This window comes from Hylobates moloch, unplaced genomic scaffold (genome assembly GCF_009828535.3).
Source record: "Hylobates moloch isolate HMO894 unplaced genomic scaffold, HMol_V3 SCAFFOLD_2, whole genome shotgun sequence".
Taxonomy (NCBI): Eukaryota; Metazoa; Chordata; class Mammalia; order Primates; family Hylobatidae; genus Hylobates; species Hylobates moloch.
Genome location: NW_026652277.1, coordinates 86,890,513 through 86,898,713, shown reverse-complemented (window position 1 = coordinate 86,898,713; position 8,201 = coordinate 86,890,513). Strand labels below are relative to the sequence as shown.

The 8,201-nt window shown below is 41.8% G+C and overlaps 1 pseudogene; it reads right to left on the bottom strand.

Moving 5' to 3' along the window:
* Positions 1–6,248: 6,248 nt before the first annotated feature.
* On the bottom strand, positions 6,249–8,001 carry LOC116468765 (selenide, water dikinase 1-like; annotated as a pseudogene).
* Between the last annotated feature and the right edge of the window lie 200 nt (positions 8,002–8,201).

The window sequence follows — 8,201 nt, the reverse complement described above, 5'->3', positions numbered from 1 at the left end:
TGTTTTGTCTACTTATCTTCTGCCACCTTGTTGTAGTTGCTTATTAATCCTAATAACATTTTGTGGATTTTTAAAAAATAGTCTACAAACAAGATCATGTCATTTGCCAGTGAATACTGTTTTACTTCTTAATTCTCATTCTGGGTGCCTTTTATTTCTTTTGCTTCTTCTTTTTTTTTTGAGACGCAGTCTCGCTCTGTCGCCCAGGCTGGATGGAGTGCAGTGGCACGATCTTGGCTCACTGCAAGCTCCGCCTCCTGGGTTCACGCCATTCTCCCGCCTCAGCCTCCCGAGTAGCTGGCACCACAGGCGCCTGCCACCACGCCAGGCTAATTTTTTGTATTTTTAGTATAGACAGGGTTTCACCGTGTTAGCCAGGATGGTCTCGATCTCCTGACCTCATGATCCGCCTGCCTCGGCCTCTCAAAGTGCTGGGATTACAGGCATGAGCCACCGCGCCTGGCCTCTTTCGCTTCTCTTATTGCATGCAGTGATTCTTCCAGTACTAAGTTTAATAGGAATGCAGAGAGCAAATATCTTCACCTTTTTACTGATTTATGGGAAAGGCATTCAATCTTTCACCATTGAGTATATTTGCTTTTTATTTTTTGTAAGAGCCCTTTATGTCAAGGATGTTCTCTTCTATTCCAACTTTGTCAAGAATGTCTTTTAAAAAAATTTGTTTGTTTTTAAATCATGAATTGATATTTCATTTTGTCAAATGCTTTCTCTTTATCTACTGAGATGATTAAAGCCATTTTTTTCTTTACTGTATTAATATGGTATACTACATAACTCATTTTCTGATGTTAAACTAATCTTGCATTTCTGGGATAAGTTCTAATTAGTCATACTGATAATCCTTTTTGTATATCATTAAATTTTGTTCACAGAAATTTTGTTGAATATTTTTGTCTACATTTAATAGAGTTATTTGTCATTTTCTTTTATTGTAACGATTATCTGCTTTTTGTATAAGGGTAATACTGTTGTCATTGAATTAACTGAGAAGTGTATCTCATTTTTATTCTGAAAAAGATTGTGAAGTATTGCAATGTGTGGAGTATTGCATTATTTCTTCTTTAAATGTTTGCTAAAGTTTGCTAGTGTAACCACCTTGGCCTGAGTTTCTCTTGGTGGGAAGTTTTTTGGTTACTAATTCAATTTCTTTACCTCTGTTGTAGCTTTTTAAGGCAGTCTAACATGTATACTTTGGTATCTTATTGTGGTTTTAACTTGCATTTCTCTAATAGATTATAATGTAGATCATCTACTCATGTAATTATTTGCCATCACATATCTTTCTGATGCAGTGTCTGTTCACATATTTGGTCCATTGTTTATTTTTCTTATTGATGTGCTTTGATAATTGTTTCTATAGTTTAGATACAAGTCCTTTGTCAGAAATATTGTATTAGTACATTTTCGCACTGCTATAATGAAATACCTGAGACTAGGTAATTTATCAAGAGAAGAGATTTAATTGACTCACAGTTCCACATGGCTGGGAGGCCTCAGGCAACTTACAATCATGGAGGAAGGTGGAGGGGAAGCAGGCACCTTTTTCAAAAGGTGGCAGGAGGGAGTGAGAGCAAAGGAATAAAAACTGCCATGTAGAAAACTATCAGATCTCGTGAGAACTCACTCATTCTCATGAGAAAAGCATGAGGAAAACCACGCACATGATCCAATTATCTCCCACCAGGTCTCTCCCTCAACACCTGGAGATTATAATTTAAGGTGAGATTTGGGTGGCAACACAAAGCCTAACCGTATCATTTCACCCCTGGGCCCTCCCAAAATCTCATGTCCCTTTCACATTTCAAAACCAATCATGCCTTCCCAACAGTCCCCCAACATCTTAATTCATTCCAGCATTAACACAAAAGTCCACAGTCCAAAGTCTCATCTGAGAGAAGGCAATTCCTTGCCACCTTTGAGGATGTAAAATCAAAAACAAGTTAGTTGCTTCCTAGATACAATGGGGGTATGGGCATTGGGTAAATTCTTCTATTCCAAATGGGAGAAATTGACCAAAACAAAGGAGCTACAGGCCCCATGCAAATCCAAAATCCTGTGGGGCAGTCATTAAAATGTAAAGCTCCGAAATGATCTCCTTTGACTCCCCTTCACATTTGGGGGCATGCTGATGCAAGGGTTGGGCTCCCATGGCCTCGTGCAATTTCTTCACAGGCTGGCATTGAGTCCTGTGGCTTTTCCAGATGCACAGTGCAAGCTGTCAGTGGATCTACCATTCTGGGGTCTGGAGGATGGTGGCCCTCTTCTCACTGTTCCACTAGGCAGTGCCTCAGTGGGAACTGTATATGGGTGCTCCAACCCCACATTCCTTTTCTGCACTGCCCTGACAGAGGTTATCCATGACCATATCAGCAGTAGACTTCTGCCTGGACATGCAGGCATTTCCACACATGCTCTGAAATCTAGGCTGAAGTTTCCCAACTTCAATTCTTGAGTTCTGTGCACCCACAGGCCCAACACCATGTGGAAGCCGCCAAGACTTGGGGCTCTTACGCTCTGCAGCAATGGCAAGGGCTGTACCTTGGCCTCTTTTAGCCATGGCTGGACGTGGAGCAGCTGGGACAGAAAGCACCAAGTCCTGAGGCTGCACAAAGTGGAAGTCCCTGGGCCTGGCCCATGAAATCTTTTTTCCTTCCTAGGCCTCTGGGCTTGTGATGAGAGGAGGGATGCTGTGAAGGTCTCCGATATACCCTGGAGACATTTTTCACATTGCCTTGAAAATTAACATTTGGCTCCTTGTTACTTATCGAAATTTCTGCAGCCAACTTGAATTTCTCCCTAGAAAATGGGTTTTTCTTTAAAACATCATGATTGGGCTGCATATTTTCCAAACTTCTATTCTCTGCTTCCTCTTGAATGCTTTGCCACTTAGGTATTTCTTCTGCCAGATACCCTAAATGATCTCTCTCAAATGTAAAGTTACACAGATCTCTAGGGCAGGGGCAAAATGTCACCAGTCTCCTTGCTAAAGCATAGCAAGAGTGTCCTTTGCTCCAATTTCCAATAAGTTTCTCATCTCTGTCTGAGACTACCTCACCCCAGACTTCATTGTCCATACTATCAGCATTTTGGTCAAAAGCATTCAACAAGTTTCTAGGAAGTTCCAAACTTTCCCACATTTCCCTGTCTTCTGAGCCTTCCAAACTGTTCCAACCTCTGCCCACTACTCAGAGCCAGAATCACTTTCACATTTTTGTGTATCTTTATAGCAATACCCCACTCTCTGTAGTACTAATTTAATGTATTAATTAGCTTTTGCACTGCTATAAAGAAATACCTGAGACTGGGTAATTAATAAAGGAAAGAAGTTTAATTCACTCCCAGTTCTGAATGGCTGGGGGGGGCCTCAGGAAAATTAGAATCATGGCAGAAGCTGAGGGGGAAGCAGGTACCTTCTTCACAAGGCCACAGGAGGGAATGAGAGCAAGGCAGGAAAAATTGCCACTGATAAAACCATCAGATCTCATGAGAATTCACGCACTATCATGAGAACAGCATGGGAAAAACCACCCCCATGTTCCAATCACCTCCCACCAAGTCTCTCCCTCAACAACCGGGGATAACAATTTATCAAGATGAGATTTGGGTGGAGACACAAAGCCTAACCATATCAACTATAATTTCCAAATATTTTTCTCAGAGTGTGTTTTTGCCTTTTCTTTCTCTAAACAGTTATCTTTCACTATGCCAAAATTTGTAATTTTAATGAAATCCAATCAATTTTTTTCTTTTATTCATCATGCTTTTGGTGTCATATCTAAAACTCTTTGCCCAACTAAAGTCACACAGATATATCTATATCTACATACAGATATAGATATAGATATTTTTTGAGATGGAGTCTTGCTCTGTCACCAGGCGGGAGTGCAGTGGCACAATCTCAGCTCACAGCAACCTCCGCCTCCCGGGTTCATGTGATTCCGCTGCCTCAGCCTCCCAAGTACTGGGATTACAGGCATGTGCCACCACACCTGGCTAATTTTTTGTATTTTAGTAGAGACGCGGTTTTACCATGTTGGCCAAGATGGTCTCGATCTCCTGACCTCGTGATCCACTCGCCTCAGCCTCCCAAAGTGCTGTGATTACAGGCGCAAGCCACCACGCCTGGCCTGAAGTCACACATATATATTTCTGTCTTTTTTTCTAGCGATTTTATAGTTTTAGATTTTATATTTAGTTTTATAATCTATTTTAAGGCTTTGTGTCTAAGATGAGAGATATAGGCTAAGATTCTCTTTATTGGCATTGAGATGATGAATTATTCATTTTTTCTTCATTGAATTGCCTTTTCATGTTTGTTCACGTGAGCTTGCTGTATTTGTATAGGGCAGGTTTTTGTTTCTGTATTCAGTTCCACTGACTGATGTGTCTATTCTTTTCAGAATTTATTTACTGTTTTTTAATATGGGATAGTGCTATGTTGTCCAGGCCAGTCTTAAACTCTTGGGCTCAAGTGATTCTCTCACCTCAGCATCCTGAGTAGCTGGGATTATATGTTCAAGCCACCATGTTTGGCTCCATGCGTACATGCTTTAGCCAATACCTACTGCCATGGTTACTATATTTTTATGATAAGTCATGAAATTGGGTAATGTGAGTCCTCCAATTTTGTGGGTTTTTTTCTCAAAATTATTTTGTCTACTCTCATTCCTTTTCATTTTTCTAATCCCCTTGCTCTTTCTATATATACATATGTATTAGAAATAGTTTATCAACATCTACCAAAATAATTCTTGAAATTTGATTGTGATTGCATTAAATCAATGAATTCTTTTTTTTTTTTCTTACTCAGAGGTTTCCAACACACTTTATTTTGCAGACCACTGGTTTGTAGCTTTTGAGGACCAACATCTGTATCAATTCCTATAAAATGTCCAATCAATTTCAGTTCCGTAGCAGGCTCTTCCATACTGCACACCATACTTATGGCTGGAGGTCCAGTTACACATGCATGAAGGCTGCCCTGCCCGCTGGTTCCTGGAGGAGGGCGCGTCTGAGTTCAAGCCTCTTCCAGGAGTTTGATCTTCCCAGGGGTCATTTCCTTTGGCAAGAAGTCAGTTTACATCTGTGGCTTTGGTGCCTGTGAGCAGGAGGCACCAGAAACGTGCAGGATGTGCTGCTTTTTCTCTCATGAAGATGGGCACTTGAGGATCCAGTGCCCTTGTGCTTAATGACAGGAATCCCTCCTCATTGCTTAGTAGGTTAAAATATAAGGAAGCCTCCACTTTACCAAACACAGAGAACACCTTTTTAGATTGCCTATTTATTCTAGAACTACAAAATTTAATTCAAGAAAATATAGGTCCCATGAAAGACTTAAAGGTTTTATAAAACTAAAATCTAGTTTTTCCCGATAAATTGTACTTTAGGCAAAGCCCTCCCAACGCTTCTAAAATAATACTAAAAGGGGCATCTGATTATACAAGAGCAACTTAAAAAATTAAATATTTATTTGAATAACAAGTTTAAGTTCGAGCTGCAATGTTGGCAATGCAGGTTTTTAACACAGATCACAAAAAGCGTGCACAAAAAAGTACTGGCGCAAAGGACAAAATAATGCTAAGAATTAGGCTAAATAGCTGCTGATTTTAACAAAAGGCCTGAAATCACTATACAAAATATAAAATGTATTAAACACTACCATCCACAGAACAGTCTTTATTACTGATTATATTTAAAAATTATTTGCGTAATTATATATTGAATTGTAAATGAGTATTACACATGAACCTCCATTCGGAAGGCAATTCCTTGTAGCACTATAGAACATCTAATTACATTGCAAAAAGTATCCTTTTTTGCTGTCGATAAAACAGTTAATGGTATTACTGTAAATATCAGGAAGGCTACAAAAAAAGAAATAAGATTTCTTTTTTGTCTTCAAAGTGTTTTCCATGCAGTGAAGCACTTGCTGTGTTAAACTGAATGCACTACTGGAGAATGTTCTGGGTCCGAGATGCTCTTGAGAGACAAGACTAGGCTTTTCAAATCAAACACTCAAAGGAATCATGCAACCCTCTTAGGACTGGGATACTGTCATGTGCCACTTACCAATGCTGTCTCTCCAGAAAACCATTCAAGACGCTTTAAAAAACATCAGACTTCTATGATAAATATACATAAAATGAAGACACCAACTGCTATTTGACACGACTACTGGTAATGTCTGTGCTGTGTGAGAGCACCTTTAAAAAGAACCTATGCGGCAAGAGCTAAGTGTCTAAAGATTCAAAATGAATCAACAGTATTGGATAACAATATAATTCTCAACTCAGAAGCTGCCTCAAGATTAGGTGCATCTTCAGTTAATGTAACAGGAAAAGAAGGCAATGGATTTTATTTTATTAATTGTATCCACTTACAAACCGACCTAAGGTCACCCCGATGTGTAGACACAATGAGATTTTTGTTGTTTATAGTCTTTAATTGAAGTGATAAGGGAAATAGATCTATTTAAAAACAAAACCAAACAGCTATTTCTGTCTAGATTAAGAGGTGGCCCCGGGTGTGGGATTCACATTTTGAGTGGCCACTTGTGGTGCGACCTCGATGATCCGGGGTTTGTCTATGATTCTTGCTGTGCGGTTGCCCTTCTTTACAATCCCAATAATCCATGTTTGGTGGCCTTCACCATATTTGGGGGACTTTATCTCTGCACAGAACCGAGCTGCTTGCTCACGTGGTAAACAGATCAGAAGGCCGCCTGAAGCCTCCGGGCAGGTCCCGTGCATGAGGCCGAACATGTTTCCGCAGGCCTTGCTCACCGCAGCCATCTTGGCCAGCACCGGGAGGTTGTGAATTACAAACGACACCTCGTTCCTCTGCTGCTTGGCCAGGTTCTGCGCATGGCCCAAAATCCCGAAGCCCGTGATGTCAGTGGCGGCGTGGGCATTGAACGTGTGCATGAGTCCTGCAGCTGTCTGTTGAGCCTCGCCATGTTCATCATCGCCTCCTGGTAGGCCAGCTCTACATCTTCTTGGGTGACCACTAGTTTAATCTTATTCCATTTCTCAGGAATATCCAGCCACTGGTGCACAGCCACTGCCACCTTTGTCCCCAGGGGTTTTGTCAACACCAGCACGTCCCCTGGCACTGCATTGTCTGGCATGATAAATTCATTGGGCTGGCAGACAGTGGTAGCGACTCCTCCCAGGACAATCCAGGGATTTAGTACTGTTTGGCCGCCCGTTACAGACGTTCCTGCTTCCTCAGCTGCGTCTTTAAAACCTCGGATAATCAGAGGCATCACTTTATCCCTTTCCCTGTCGGTCATTTTATTACTGACTCCAAGGAGCATCAGCATATTGTCACATTCCATGACCCCCATTGCATAGAGGTCACTGAGGACATTGGCACATGCTATCCTGCCCATCATGTAAGGGTCGTCTACGATCGGGGAAATGTAATCTGTGGTTTGAACCAAGGAAAGCCCACCGTGCCTCAAAGGAATGACACAAGTATCCATTCCAATGCCAAGCCTTGGCATAACGGCTCCCAGAAACCGCTCATCTTCTTGGAAGTGGTTCTCCTGTAAAGATTCCAGCAATTTTTGCACGACATCTTGGGGCACTTTGCAGCCTGTGCCCTTCAGTTCAGTGAATCTGGTTAGCCGGAAGCTTTTGTCCAATTCGTAACTTCCCGGGTTAAAGGACTCCCGCGTAGACATGGTTCTTGGGTCCGCTCTCCTCACAGCTCAGCCCCTCCCCTCCCTCTGCGGGTTGGCTGGGTTCTTCATGGATCCACCCGCTCGCTTTGCGCCCTCCGCCTCCTCCCGAAAACGGGCCGCGGGCCGCTCCCACAATGCACCGGGCGCGGCCGGGCTCCCTTAAGCGTCGCCGGAATAAAAATGCCGCGCCCGGCGGCGGTGGGGGCCCGGGGCTCCCTGCGGGAGCGGGGCCGCTGCGCTCCCGACGGCTGGGCGCGCGGGGTATGAATTCTTTTGAGAAGGACTGACAATATAAGACTTCCAATCTGGTAATTGAATAATGTCTCCTTTTATATATGACTTTCATTTTTTAATCAATATTTTTTACTTTTCAGTATATAGATCCTTCAAATTTTTGTAAGATTATATTGAAGTATTTCATTTTAGATAGTACTATTATAATAGTACTTTTTATAAAATTTAAATTGCATTTATTACTAGTATGTAGAAATACAAA